The sequence below is a fragment of the Macaca mulatta genome, chromosome 11 (genome assembly GCF_049350105.2).
Source record: "Macaca mulatta isolate MMU2019108-1 chromosome 11, T2T-MMU8v2.0, whole genome shotgun sequence".
In the NCBI taxonomy this organism is placed as follows: domain Eukaryota; kingdom Metazoa; phylum Chordata; class Mammalia; order Primates; family Cercopithecidae; genus Macaca; species Macaca mulatta.
The window spans coordinates 118,204,031-118,220,197 of record NC_133416.1 but is presented as its reverse complement, the minus strand read 5'-3'; positions in this window follow the sequence as shown (position 1 = coordinate 118,220,197).

The following is a 16,167-nucleotide window of genomic DNA, read 5'->3' as shown; positions in this document are numbered from 1 at the left end:
GCCGCCGCGCCGCCGCCGCCGCCACCGCCAACGGGCCCGGGAGCCGTGCGCCCCCCCGACCCCCGGAGGGCGCGGGCGGAGCGCGCCGGGCGGGGAGCTCGGCGCCCGCCCGGGGGAGGCAGCCGGGGATGGGGTGGGAGGGGAGGGGTGGGGGGGAGGCAGCCTCTCGGAGAGGCGCCGGCGCCGCCGCTGCCCTGCCTGCCGCCGGCTCCCGGGCCCGCGGAGCGCTCGCTGCATCTCCCCCCCAAGTCCGGGGTCGGTGTGCCGCGCGATTGCACTTGACTTTGGCTTTTTGCAAACTTATCAATACTGACGTAACGTGCTGATCAATGCAAAGGGAAGTTTGGGAGGGGGCGCTGTGGGAGGCGGGCGCGCGGAGCGCCTGCCCCCGCTTGCACCTGTCTACCCCCCGCTCCCGGCATTGCACACTTAAAAAAAAGTTAATAGTTGCAATGCATTTTTTTTTCTTTTGCAATCGGAGCACACACAACACGTGCCTCGGGCTGCCGCCGCTCCTCCGCCAGATATGCTTGGGATCCGAGGGTCGCAGCCAGCACTTGGGGCTTCGTAGACGCGCCGGCCGGCGGGAGGGTGGGAGCCGCCCGGGGGCGCCACTGAGTCGTGGGAAATGTCACCACCACCGCCCACAGTTTCTGCGCCATTATATTATCAGTATTGGCGGGGAGGGGGACTTCGTCTGAGTAGTAGCTCAGGGTTCTTTATGGGCGGGGGCCGAGGGCGGGGCCTCAGGTCCTTTGCAATAGGGATTTATGTTATTGTTATTATTCGGGGGGTCTTTAACCCAATTGTAGGGACTCCCCCACAACTTTGCAAGGTGAAACCCTTTTACTGTGATGACTATTACTGGAGGTTTATTATTTGGTTCTGAACCAAACCTCGGGAGGGCCCTTTCCCCCAGTGGGCTTGTTTTATTGTTATGAGTGTTGAGGGTGCCCTACCCCTGCTGTGGGGACTCCGGATCCTTAACAACCTCGGAGGTTTCTGCTGTTGTTATCATCGTTATTATCGGGGCTCCGTTCTTTGCAACATGACATTCCTTTATTGTGATTGTCTTTGGGGAGAGGGTCTTTAGCATGGCTAGAGGGAGGTTCCGGTCCTTTGCAATTCTTCGGACTCCAGACAACCGGGGTGACTGGATTTCTTGTTTTACATTTTTTCTTTTCTTTTTTTTTCTTGCCTCTGTGCAAGCTCGAGGTCCTCTGTTTCCTCCCGAAATCTCACCTCCAGGGGAACTCATACTCCCAGCCCCCTCCATCACCAACCCCCTTACCTATCCCTGCCATCACCCCAAAAGTTGAGGTCACCCTTCCTCTCTGGCTTATTCCCCTGACACATAGCACCGCAGCCTCTTCCCCACTCTAAAAAAGAGGGCATGTTTTTCCTTTTTCTGTGATGAAAAGATTTGCTTTTATGGACAGCAAATGGAAATTATATTCTTTTTATAACCCAGCTTGGACTTCTGACATCACTCTTGGTCTGGGACAATAGATCAATACAGTGGGTTATAAAAAAGATAAAGTTTAGAAGAGTTGTAAAGAAGAGAGAATCATGATGGATATTTTTGATGATTTTCCAATATTTGTGTCTCAGAGCACGTGCTTTGCGGCAATTAAAGTTTTTAATGTAATGTAAATAATTGTTTCATAAATGCTTCGGAAGAAGGTGTGATCTTTCTGAGCAATCATTTGAGCTGTTTAAAAAATGAAATGTGATTTAAACAAGGATACAGTATTTGTTTCCATCCCCATACATTTTCCATGAGGTCTGGGTAAATATATTAATGCAGGAGCTGAAAGACGCGTAAGACCAAAAGTACTGCATTCACCGAGATGTAATGAATTAGGCCTAGTTAGCAATTCCGAGTGGCCTGTTTCCCTGCCAGATTAAATTGCACGTGATGTGTGGTTTATCTCAGCTCTCGATAACTTCAGGTTTAAATTACAGCTCTCATTCTGCAAAATGAATTTAGGGAAATTTCATAACTATCACATTACAATTTTTTAAATGGCTACATTTTTCTCCTGAGCATCTGTAAAGCTTGTGGCTTCCTTGTCTTTGGGTCTGTTTTTTAAAGTCCTGTAATAAAAAATCTAGAGTGAGTGTGAATCCCTTCCAAGCAATGTTTAGCAAGCCAAGGGGCTGATGAAAAAAAAAATTATTTTAAACTTATGTCTGATTTTGCAGTAACAGGACACATTGACATCGTGTACCTCCTGATATGTTGTGCTTGAAGGACACATCACTTCTGTGGTATTCCTGCCAAAGGGGTATAATCTAAAGCTAATTGTGAAGAAACATCAGACAAACCCAAATGGAGGGGAAAATTCTACAAAATAAACAGCCTGTTCGCTTCAAAAACATCAGTGGCACATGAAACACACAGAATAATGGAGGAACTATTTCCAATTAAAGGAAACTAAAGAGACTTGACAAGTGATTATAACATATGATCCTGGATTTTTTATGTAAAGTGGATTAATTAGAACCAATGGCAAATTTAAAATAAAGTCAATAGATCAGATAATAGTGTATCGATGTTAATTTCCTGATTTTGACCATTATACACTGGCTATGTAACAAAATACTCTTGTGTTAGAGAACACACGGAAGTATTTAGGGATAAAGGGACAGACATCATGTCGCCAACTCTCAAGCAGTGCAGATAAAAATAATATGTATCTATTTATTCATCTATATCTGTCTACCTAGAGGCAGTGATAAAACAATGTTGCAAAATGTTAACATTTGAAGATTCTAGGTGACTAGTACACAGAAATTCCTTCTACTTTCCTGGCAAGATTTCTAGGAATCTGAAAGTATGTTAAAAGAAAAAAATAGATAAATCTAGGTCTGACTTCATTTAACCTGTTAGGGACTACTGGCTTCCAAATAAAAATTCTGCACGGGACTTTCTACTTTCCTGACTGAAGTAGGCTGCACCTTTGACCCAGTAGGAAATTGCCACAGCAAACATGCTTACCGACGAGCAGCGAGAAAATCCAATAATTCAGATTGTTTTAAGTCTGTGATATTTTTAAATGACTTAACGCAGTGAGTCTCTGAAGAATTCCAACAATTTTAATGGTAGAAACTTGCAGTCCCACAGAGGAATGGGTTGCTACATAAATACTGAATGATCGTGTCTTTCTGTCTGGGCTGAAACATATTAGCTTTGCCTAGTGGCTTATTGCTTTATTCACAAAATAAATTTCAACCGTCTCTTCCCACCATATTCCAAGTGCATCGTGTGCCTGTGCTTATTAGATGTGGGGGCTTCTACTCCAAAGGCATCTGTAACCATCTCAGACTTAGCAATAATGAATTAAGCAGATAAGTGTTTACCCCCAAACAGAGTTAACTGGGGAAATATTATTATGGGTGGTCCTTAATGAAGGATAATAAGCCAGGAAATTCAGACTTTGTCAGCAGACAATGGCCTTCGATTTAAGAACTAAAGCACTAACGTTTTAAATATTTTTGTGAAAAGCTGTTTTTCATGTTCTTAGCACATCCTCTGCCACAAACACACACACACACGTACACAGATAGGCAAAAACTTAAACAGGTTTCAGATTAATTCCTGATTCCCAAAGACTCACACATCAAGATGAGTATTAAAAAATTACAGTAGAAAAGAAAGTACCTCCCCTCCCCGAGAGGAATCAGAGGGCAGCTTGGGGCAGCCTATCCTAAAAGCAGAAGCAGAGAGCCGGGATCCTTTAGGAAATTCACTAACTGTGTAAGAATCCCGGGGAAGATAATGGCAGGTCCTTAGCCACATACATAATGATATGCGAAATCCCCAGGATCAAAGCTGAAACAAAAGAAAATGTCCTTCGGTAGCTCTGCGTTGCCCACTGCAGCTGCCAGGCAGGGAGAAAAACAACTACAGAATCCGAATTCATCTGGAAGTATTAAACAACACAGTAAGGGATATGGGACTGTCTGGTGGACACCTGCAGAGTGTGTTCCTGGAGGCTGGCCCATGGTTAGGTCCAGGATCCTACAGCTAGAGTGACCCACCAAAAGGTCCAATCCTGGCACGATGCTGTCAACCACTGCCATTAGTAAACACCTACTGGTTGTTGGATGCTTTATAAATAAACCACTAGCATAACACAGTGACTAGGCGCATTGTGGTTAGGAGAATAGAATATAGTGGTTAGTAGCCATCTGGAGCCAGATTGTCTGGGTGTGAATTTCAACTCTGCCACTTATAAGCTCTGTGACAAGTTGGGCATGTTATTTTACCTCTCTGTGCCTCATTTTCATCATGTATGCAATGGCGCTAATAATTGCGCCATTGCATACATGTGATGAGGATTAAATTAGTTAATCTATGTGAAGCACTGTGTAAATGCACAGCATGTACTAGATCTCATTATTATTGGCCTCACAATGGACTGGGCAGGGATTGGTATTCCCATATTGCAGATGCAAAGATTGAGCCCCGGAGAGAAGTGGTCGGCTCATAGTCACATGGTTGTAAAGGGCCAAAACCAGGACTAATACCTGGGTTCACTCACAGCAAGCCGGAGCTCTTTGCACTTGAGGCTGTTCTGCCTTTCATGGAGGGGGAGAATGGGTGCAAAAGTAGACTCCCAGAAAGCAAGGGCTGCAGCCTGAGCCATGTGCTGATGCCCAGTGGCCAATGCTTGGTGGAGAAGAAATAACACAAGGACAGGCTCCCTTGACCTGATTCCCCTCCAATGCCAGGGACTAGTTAAAAAAGCAATCTTGTATTCAAGCTGTGTTGGTCATTCTCCTTTTTCTCCTCTCCTGCACCATTTTCCACCTGCTGGGTGCCCAGGAAGCTGACCTCTGTGGACTACATCTCCCAGGCTCCCTTGCTCTCTGGCTTTCACTTAGGTTTGGCCAGTGGGAGGCCCTGGTAGGAAATAAGAAGGCAGGAGGAGAGAAGGTTGGGGTGCTCATTCCCCAGCTCCCTCCCTACTTTGCTGCCATTTTGGCTGTGACTGGGTCCTTCTACAGACGCAGCGCCTGCCAAGCTGTCCCTCTCCTGCTCTCACTGGGTCCCAGCAACTGCTCCCTCTTCCTCCTGCTTCAGGTCTGGGATGGAAATGGCTTTCCCCTGTTGCTGGCACCTGGTGGCCTCAACATTCCTCTGCCCACACCTCTGCAGATGGTCTCTTCATTTAAAAATCCCAACCAAGGCTGGACACGGTGGCTCACACCTATAATCCCAGCACTTTGGAAGGCCAAGGCAGATGAATCACTGGAGGTCCGGAGTTCAAGACCAGCCTGGCCAACATGGTGAAATCCTGTCTCTACTAAAAATACATAAATTAGCTGGGTGTGGCGGCAGGTACCTGTAATCCCAGCTACTTGGGAGTCTAAGACAGGAGAATCACTTGAACCTGGGAGGTGGAGGTTGCAGTGAGCCGAGATCACACCATTGCACTCCAGCCTGGGTGACAGAGTGAGACTCCATCTCAAAAAAAAAAAAAACAAAAAGCAAAAACAATCCCAGCTAAGTGTCTCTGCTGGAGCCCTGACTGACCCCTACCACGGAATGCAATTCAATTGTTAAGAAAGTGAGGGTTATTTGTATATGTTGAGGCATATATTTATATGTGTCTATGATATATGGTAAAGTAAACATAAGCAGGTTATAGAACAGCATTATGGAATAATCTCTTTCCTTAAAATGTGGTGCTTTGGGAAAAGTCAACAAAAGTAGATATCAAATGGTTAACAGATATTAGTTCTGGAAAATGGGCTTACAGCCCCTTATTTCTTTTTTTGTCGTTGTTGCTTTTGTTTGTTTGTTTGTTTTGAGGCAGGGTCTTGCTCTGTTGCCCAGCCTGGAGTGCAGTGGTACAAACATAGCTCATTGCAGCCTCAACCTTCTGGGCTCAAGAGATCCTCCCACTTCAGCCCCCCAAGTAGCTGGGACTACAGGTGCACACCACCATGTCCAGCTAATTTTTTACTTTATTTTATGCAGACATTGGGTCTCTCTGTGACCCCAGCCATATTGCCCAGGCAGGTCTCAAACTCCTGGACTCAAGTGACCCTCCCATCTCAGCCTCTCAAAGTGCTGGGATTACAGTCATGAGCCACCATGCCCAGATAATTTCTACATCATCATTTTAAGCTTTTTTATGAGCACAAATTTATTTTTTCATCAGGAATCTTCATTTGCTTGTGGGAGGGGTGGGGGTCGTTCTTCCTGGGACCCTGACTCATACACATACCACGTCCACCTGAGATGTCTATAAAAGAAGAGCTGACTGAATAGCGAGATTCCATGTTCTTGGGCTGGAAGAATTAACAGGATGATGTCACTCGTCCTCAAATTAATTCATACATTTAAGGCCATTCCAGTGAAAACCTCAGTAAGGGTTTTCATGAAACTTGACAAGCCCATCTAAAAAATTCTTACAAAGATGCAAGGGTCAAGAACAGCTGAGGCAAATTTGAGGAGTAACAAGATAGGAGAATCATTCCTATAAGAGATGAAGACTTCTTATAAAGCTGTAATAACAGAGAGCTAGTAAGATACATAGACCCAAGGGACAAAATCAAAAGCCCAGAAACAGACTCATACAAATTTAGAACCGACACATGAGTAGATAGCAGAGCTGGCATAATAAACTAGTGGGGAAAGGATACATTTCATTTTCAATATGATGCTGAACCAGCTGGCTACCCATATGGGAAAAATACAATTAGATCTCTACCTCACACCATACACCAAGATCAACCCCAGGTGGAGATGTCAGCACACCATGAATTTAAAGAAAGAAATTCAATTTGTTCCTTTTTTCCAACAGCACTGAACATTGGAATGGAAGAATCATATTGCGATTAATCTGACTTCATTATACTATGCCTGTCTGTCTGTCTGTCTGTCTGTCTGTCTGTTTTAAAGCATCCTAATAGCTCTGGTCATATAATAGCCCAGGATTCCTTCCTGAACTGGACTGTGGCCAGAACCAGGACTGAATTTTCTTTGAGCATCCCTGGAATGAAATGCCACTTGACAGCTGGCAGCTTCCAGGAGGTTTAGAGACACTCACTCGCCAAAGGTTCTAGAGGCCTCTGCTCTGTACAGCTTACAGCTCTTCCTTGGGCACACAACATGCAAGCCTCTGAGAAGCTGGCTCCAGGGCAAGCACCTGCCTTTCAGGTCTGTGTTCCTATTTTAGCAGCCCAGTGCGTAAATGAGACAGCGACTGAAGTCCTCAAAAACAATCACTGTGGAATTCCGGACACCCATTTGACCCTCCATCTCACCCAGATCCCATTATCTGGCCTGGGCAGTGGCCCATTCCTCCATCAGCATCCAGAACTGTGGACTCCCAAAGGCAACATCAGCCTTGTCTGTGCTCTGCGAAGAACTGAGCCCTCCAGCACACCCCTTCACCCACCCAAACAAAACTCCACAAACGGGGCCCCCAAAACCTCAATGAAGAGTGCAGACTATTGCTACAGGTTTTCTTAAGGGCAAGGCACGGAGGGCTTACCGCCTTCAGATCCTCTTTGCTTCTTTCTCTCCCCTAAGTCCCCTTCATTAAAGCAGCCTCTCCAGGCTCTATTTTTAATTTCTCTCCCTACAAACGACTCATTCGTCTTCTCTCACTCATCGCTCACTCTCCGATTCTCCAGCTCCTTCTCTTCTCCCTCTTCCTTTGTTCTTCTTCCTCCTTGGGCTAACATTTCTCCTCCCTCTTCTTCAAATCGGAGGTTCTCACATTTAATCTCATCAGCAAAACATGGGCCTGGAGCCAAGCAAAAAAAAGAAAGAAAGAATTCTTTTATTCCTTTAGTAAGCCAGGGAGATGTGGATGCTTACATTTTCTCTGTCCCACTCCACCATCATCATCATTGTCATCGTCATCATTGTTGTCATAATGGTGCCTACTATGCACCAAGGCCATCCCCATCATTCTCCCCAAATCTCACATTGAGCATGACTGTGTCCACTTTACAGATAAGTAAACTGAGGCTTAGAGAGGTGGAAGAGCCCACCTGAGTTCACTCAGCAGGACGATGGCTGAGCACAATATGGAAGCTGGTCAGGAAAAGGTGCGCCCTTTGGCAGCCCTGCTGCAAAAGCCTGCTTTTCTCCCTCCTCCCACCCTCCCTTCCTGCCCTGTTTAAGCTTCTGCTGCCAGTGCTCAGGGCAGGAGAGAAGCAGGGATAAAGATGCCATTCAGACAAATTGGAGCCAACAGGGGCAGGTGTTGGGGGAGCACAAGTGGGAGAAGAGAAGGAATGTGTCTGCTGCCCTGGCAGCCAGTTCCTGCCTTTCCACTCATTCAATCCCCTTGGAACTTCTGGATTCTCAGCTCTTGGCTTCCACAAACCAAAAACTGATCCACTTGGCCTCATGGGGCTGGGCTCGCTCTCCCCATCATCTAATTTCCTTCCGCAACAGCACTTGGAGGTAAGCGTGGCTGTTTCCTTCCTTTAATAACTGAGGAAATGGGGGCTCAGAGAGGGTCAGTGACTTGTCCGAGGTCACCCAGCCTGTGAGCAACAAAGGCAGGGGTCAAAGCCTGTTTTCTTTGATGCCAAGGCTCCAGTTCTTGACTTTTAAAGCCACCCCCTCCCTTTCTTGACTGCCTGTAACTCCTTTATGGGGCCTTACATTTACTGCATAGCTGGTGAGGGGCTGAGTCAGGCCTGGAAGTCAGAGCTGACCCCCTCTTGCGGCCAGATTCAGGCCACATTCTCCAGAGCTCTGAGCATCCAGGATGAAAGTTCAAAGCTCTTCTCTGAAGGGTGAGTCTCCATCCCTCACACTGCAGAAACCTTTGAGGACTAAAGAACTCAGCATCTAGGGGAGCAAAATCTCCCCAGTCACTCCCTGACCCAGGAAGCACAACATCCAGTCCCTCTTGCCACACTCCTTGACCCAGGAAGCACAACCAGCCCTGCCGCCACACTCCCTGACCCGGGAAGCACATCCAGCCGCTTGTGCCATGACTCTTCTTGCTCCAAGTCCTTGGCATCCATCAGGGCCTCTGGCAAATGTACCAGGCACTGGGGACCTCAAGAGGTCATTGGTTCCATTCCCCTGCCTCCAGTTTTGAAGCCTAAGAGACTCTAAAATGAACCTCAGCACCCAAGGTCAGGGTCTAATCTGCCACCCATGTGCCCACAGCCTTTTCTGTACACACTCACACATGTACATATTTGCACATATGTGCACACACAGATGCACAGATAGACATCTGCACATGCTCCTGTCTACACTTGCTTACACCTGCACTCACACCCATTCTGCACCGCTCACATGTATTCAGGTTTGCACATAAATGAACACACACCTGCACACACACCTGCGTGCCCCATGCACATCTTTCCATGCACATTTGCACACGAGCCAGAAACAGGTTCTCTGAGACACGCCTGTGTGCTCACACACACGTTTGCACAGCTTGCGTGTGCACACAAGTGAGTATCCTGCCAAGACACAGGCGGGAGGATGTGTCCGGTTGTACCTTCCCCTACCCTGGGTGGGGCAGTCAGGCCTCTCCTGGGGCTTCCTGGAGCCTGGCCTTTGGCAAAAGCCCCACCTGGTGGACACTCGGTGTATACACCAAGCCTGGGCGCCCTTGGGACCTGAATGAGGGCTCTGGGCAGCCCCCAGGCTGGCTGGTGATAACTGAGAGAGCCCAAAGCCAGACTTGGGGGCACCCCTACCCACTTAAAGCTTCCTTCTCTCCTCCTATCCTTTCCTTTCCCCAAGCAGCAATTTCCTTGGCCAAGACGGAAAAAAGAGGATCGGATCCAGAGGCAGGGTCGCTGGCAGAGGCAGGGTCGAGGCAGAGTCGCTGCTCTGTCACTCGCTGGCTTCTCCCAGGCCTCATCCACCCAGCTGTAAAATGGGTGCAAAGTTCTCAAACAGATATTCAGAGGAAGCAGATAACATCAGAATGCAAAGCAATTGCCTGTGTATCTCAGGACAGAGCCTAGGACGAGTCTGAAGTCAGACCCAAGCCCAAATGAGGATGCAAACCCCAGCTGTGCCTCTTCCTTGGTGTGTGGCCCTGGGCGAGTCACTCCACCTGCCTGAACCTGTTTCTTCAGTTGTAAAGCGGGTCAAAACCCCCAAAGGGGTGGTTGGAAGAAACCATCAACATCGTGGAAGTGAAGTCTGTTACTCTCCCTCCTCATTCCTCCCAAACCAAACACAAGAATGGTTGGGAATTGCAAGAAGCAGGTCTGGAATCACAGCAACCAGGTTTGAACTCTGATTTGAATCCTGCCTCTGCCACTTTGTAGTTGTGACCTTGGGCAAGTTGCTCTATCTTTCTCTAACTCCTGGCCTCAAGCGATCCTCCCCGCTGAGCCTTTCAAAGTGCTGGATTCAGGCATGAGCCACCCCACCTGGCCATCCTCAGTTTCCTGGTCTGGTTAATGGAGACCTCCTAGTGTTGTGACAATAAGACTATGCACGCAAAGAGCCTGGCAGCCACAGGTGCCCCCTGAATGCAGGCTGCATGATCAGCATCAATGTTTGGGAGAAATGAGTGATACTTGGAGGCCTCGGTGGACCTGACCCTTAGGAGCCCAATATAATACTTACATCATTCAAATCAATTATAATTTAATCACTATGTGCTAGGCACTTATCTAAGCACTAAGAATTAACTCATATAACTTCATAACAACCCCACAGGTAGGCACTTTTATTATCATTTTTGAGACAGGTCTCACTCTGTTGCCCAGGCTAGAGCACACTGGGGCAATCACAGCTCACTGCAGCCTCGAACTCCTGGGCTCAAGCGATCCTCCCATCTCAGCCTTCTGGGCAGCCAAGACTATAGGTGTGTGCCACCGTGTCCAGCTAATTTTTTTTTTTTTTTTTGAGATGGAGTCTCACTATGTTGCCCAGGCTGGTCTCAAACTCCCTGGCTCAAGCGATGCTCCCACCTTGGTCTCTCAAAGTGCTAGGATTACAAGTGTGAGCCACCACGCCCAGCCGGCACTTTCATGATTATCCCCATTTTACAGATGAGGACACTGAAGGCACAGAGGAGATGTAACATGTCCAGGGTTATGGGGCTAGACAGTGAATTGAAATCCAGGCAGGCTCACTCCAGAGCCCTCCGGATTTCTCCCTTTTCCTACACCCACTGAGCTGTCATAACAGCTTGGACCTCCCAGCCTTCCCCAGGTCTGGAAGCTTCCCTAGGAGCTGAAGTCTGTTTTACAGGGCAAGTCCTCCACCATGAGAAGCTCCAGCAGGCCCACACTTCCTTCCAATCCCCTGGGGGCCACATGGCCACATAAGCATCACGTGTCTCCCAGGGACTGTGGAATTAAGATAATCTCAGGGAAGTAATAAACATGATGGAAATGACCCTCATGAAAGAGCATCTGCTAATTCTGGGAGCCCGCGTCAGAAAACTTGCATCTGCTAGATGTTGCTAAGTGGCATGAAGGTAGGGGGAAACCTGGCTGGGGGGGCCTCGCCCCACTGCTGAAGCAACACCATGGGGCAGAGGGACAGATGGCGGTCCAGACAAGAAGCTACTAGAAAAGAGAGATTCTACCAGGGAAAGGGTGCACCCCACACTTCAGTTAAAAGTCAGTTAGTGGAAAATGACTGCCCGATGATGCCAGCAACAGAGGGGTCAACTTTCAATGTGGCAGGGGGTGGTACAGGAGCTACTGGGTTTGAATCCTAATTCTGCACCTACCTGGCTGTGTGGTCTAAGTCCGGGTGCTTAGCCTCTCTGGACATTAGCTTAATTCGGAGGCGGTGGCTCATGTCTGTAATCCCAGCACTTTGGGAGGCCAAGGCAGGCGGATCACCTGAGGTCAGGAGTTCGAGACCAGCCTGACCAATATGGCAAAACCCCATCTCTACCAAAAATGTAACAAATTAGCCAGGCATGGTGGTGTGCGCTTGTAATCACAGCTACTCAGGAGGCTGAGGCAAGAGAATCGCTTGAACTCGGGAGATGGAGGTTGCAGTGAGCCAAGACTGTGCAACTGCACTCTAGCTTGGGTGACAGAGTGAGACCTTGTTCAAGAAAAAAAAAAAGAAAGAAAATGAGAAGAGTAATACCTGCCTCTGGTAGATGGTATCGCTGGCACCAGCTCTTCCCCTTCCGTCTCTGTGTGCCCAATGCCAGGTGACTTCGAATGACCTTCCCATTGTGGGTGGGGGTGATTTTCCTGACGCTTGATCTTGAGCTTGGCCATGTGACCTGCTTTGGCACACAGAATGAGGCGGAAGTGTTGGTCTGCCGGTTCTGAGCCCACGTCTCAAGAGATGTTGTGTGCTTCACTTGTTTTGTTGGGCCTTTGCCTTCGCCATGGAAAGAACACTTTTGGGCTAGCCCACTGGTCCCAGGCAGAGGCTGCAAGACCTAAGAATAGGGAGGAGGCAGGGTTTCTGAATGGCAGGTTGGGGGAAGCCTCTGGCACCCAGGGAACACCTGCTGAGGACTGGTCTGTGGCTAAGAAACCAACATCTCATGCACTGAGTCTCTATGCTGTGGGTCCTACTTGTAACTGCCGCAGATGGATCTATTGCCATCCCCCTGGGAGCTGGACCCGGCACCCCTTCCTGAGCCAATCCTGTGGTTTTGCCAACCTGGATGAGCCCCCGAGGTCACACAGCCTGGGCACCATGGGACTTTGTGCTTTCAGCCACTGTAGCCCCCTGACCTAAGACTATGGGCTCCTTGCAATTAGCTGTGGGTTCCCATTGAGTCCACCCTTAGGCCGTCCAACTGCCTTGAGGGGACCCACTCTGGCCCAGGAATGAGGTTCCCTGGTGCTCCTGCCAGTCTTCCTGGTGGCCTGAGCCACTTTGGGCTCTGTAGTCCCAGCAGGTCTTGCGTGCAGCTACCAGAGTCATGACACCATGTGTCCTCGGGCAAGCCACTGCCATCTAGCACCTCCCAGGCCTCGTTTTTCTTATTTACATCTGTTAAAAGGGGAGTGCCGCTCTCTGTATGACCCAAGTTTGTCAGCATGAAGATTCATCACTTTGGAAAGATAGGTCCTCCAGAATGCTAAGGGGTCATGAGAGCCACCGTCCAATCTTACTTCAAGGGGCATCACTGAGATAAGTAGAGGAGAATCCCAGAGCTTTGCCCAGCTTCTCCTTAATCCTCTCCCTGCTTCCTCCTTTGTGTGAAGGTCTTGAATGTCAGCTTCTTTGCCAAGCTCACGCTGACAAAGAAATAAAGACGTACAAAGCTCCACTGGCCTGGACAAAGATTCCTTTTTTTTTTTTTTTTTGAGACAGGGTCTCCCTCTGTCACCCAAGCTGGAATGCAGTGGCACGATCACAGCTCACTGCAACCTCGACCTCCAAGACTCAAGCCATCCTCCCACCTCAGCCTCTCAAGTAGCTGGAACTACAAGTGTGTGCCACCACACCCAGCTAATTTTTTTTTTTTTGGTAGAGATAGAGTCTCACTATGTTGCCCAGGCTGGCCTCCAACTCCTGGGCTCTGGTGATCTTCCTGCCTCGGCCTCCCAAAGTGCTGAGATGACAGGCATGACCCATTATGCTTAGCCAAAACATTCCTCTCTAGAGCTGCATGTGACAGCCATGAATGGGCATTTCACAGATGGGGAAACTCAAGTGGCCAATAAATACAGGCAATGCTGCTCAGCCTCTCTGGTCATTAGGAAAGCTTCAAAATAAAACCAAAATGAGGTATCCCACTCACGCAATTGGCCAAAATGTTAATGCCTGATAAGAACAAGTATTGGAAAGGATGTGGAGCAAGTGGAGCCCTCATACCCTCTGGGGGCAGGAGGTGGGTGTAACCAGTAAAACCACCTTAGAACACAATCCAGCAGCATCCAGTGAAGCAGATAACGTGCATGCTGTATGTTCCGGCGATCTACTCCTAGGAATATTCCCAGCAGGGACTCTTGTGCCAGGACAGGATGCAAATGATTTATATCTTTATATAAGATCATTTATAAAAGATTGTTCACAACAGTTATTAAAAAGAGGGGCCAGATGTGGTGGCTCATGCCTATAATCCCAGCACTCTAGGAGGTTGAGGCAGGTGGATCACAGGAGCCCAGGAGTTCACGACCAGCCTGGCAACATGGCAAAATCCCATCTCTACCAAATACATATACACAAAAATTAGCCAGGCGTGGTAGTGTGCATCTCCAGTCCCAGCTACTCGGGAGGCTGAGGAGGGAGGGTCACTTGAGCCTACAAAGTTGAGGCTGCCTTGAGCTGTGATCATGCCACTGCACTTGTGCCTGGATGACAGAGCAAGATCCTGTCACCAAAAAAAAAAAAAAAGGAAAAAGGTAGTCACCAAATGTCCATGGACAGTAGACTGGATAAATAAATTGTACAGTATTTACACAATAGAATTCTATAATTCTTTAAGTGGAGAAAATAAGTGAATCAGAGCTACATAAGTCAACATGGAGAATTCTCACACAGTCATGCTGAGTGAAAAAAGCAAGGGACTGAAAAACACAAATAATAGAATATTATGTATATGAATTTTTAAAACAGGCAACACTCTGCTATATATTGTTTCAGGACACATTCACGTGTCTCAATAAAACATTAATTCAGGTTGGGCGTGGTGGCTCACGCCTGTACTTCTGGCACTTTAGGAGGCTGAGGTGGGCGGATCACCTGAGGTCAGGAGTTTGAGAACAGCCTGGCCAACATGATGAAACCCCGTCTCTACTAAAAATATAAAATTAGCCAGTCCCAGCACTTTGGGAGGCCAAGACGGGTGGATCATGAGGTCAGGAGATGGAGACCATCCTGGCTAACATGGTGAAACCCTGTCTCTACTAAAAAATACAAAAAAACTAGTCGGGCGAGGCGGCAGCCACCTGTAGTCCCAGCTACTCGGGAGGCTGAGGCAGGAGAGTGGCGTAAACCCGGGAGGCGGAGCTTGCAGTGAGCTGAGATCCAGCCACTGCACTCCAGCCTGGGCGACAGAGCGAGACTCTGTCTCAAAAAAAAAAAAAAAAAAAAAATTAGCCAGGTGTGGTGGCATGTGCCAGTAATCCCAGCTACTCGGGAGGCTGAGGCAGGAGAATCACTTGAACCCAGGAGGCAGAGGTTGCAGTGAGCTGAGATCATGCCATTGCACTCCAGCCTGGGCAAAAAAAAAGCAAAGTTCCATCTCAAAAACAAGCAAACAAACAAACAAAAAACACAACAACAACAACAAAAAACCGGCCGGGCGCGGTGGCTCATGCCTGTAATCCCAGCACTTTGAGAGGACAAGGCGGGCGGATCACGCGGTTAGGAGATCGAGACCATCCTGTCTAACACGGTGAAAAACCCGTCTCTACTAAAAAAAATAAAAAAAATAAAAAAATAAATTAGCCAGGCATGCTGGCACGTGCCTGTAGTTTCAGCTACTTGGGAGGCTGAGGCAGGAGAATCGCTTGATTCTGGGAGGCAGAGATTGCAGTGAGCCGAGATTGCACCACTGCACTCCAGCCTGGTGACAGAGTGAGACTCTGCTTCAAAAAAAATAAAAAAAAAAAAACCCAAAAACCCCAAAACATTAATTCATAGGGATGATAAGCCCCAAATTCAAGATAGAGATAATCTGGTCAGGGGAGGAAGGACTGAACTTGGGGAGCAATAGGTAGAGGGGTGTTAGCTGGTCATCCTGTATTTTTTTTTAAGCTGGGTTGCAGGTATATAGATGCTGTAATGTTGTTCTTCACATCTTCTCATATCTGTAATAGATCAAAATAAATTTTGCAACAGGGAAATGGAGTATTATTTGGTTTGGGGGACATGTAAGGACTAAACATCCTCTCTGCCACTTAGTGTGTGACCGTGGGGGCTCTTTGTTTTTCTGAACTTCAGTTTCCTTACTGGGCGACTGTGAAGGTCTGAAATCATCTAGTGAATGGATTTGGTGCAGAGTGAGTGCATGATAGTTGTTGAAGATGACTACTGATCATTTGGGTAAGTTCCAATCTTCATGTCTCCCTCCCTCCCTCCCTCCCTCCCTCCCTCCCTCCCTCCCTTCCTTCCTGCTCTTGACAGGGTCTTGCTCTGTTACCCAGGCTGGAGAATAGCAGTGTGATCATAACTCATTGAAGCCTTGAACTCCTTGGCTAAAGCAATCCTCCCGCCTCAGCCTCCCGAGTACCTGAGACTGCAGGTGCATGTCACCACACCAAGCTAATATT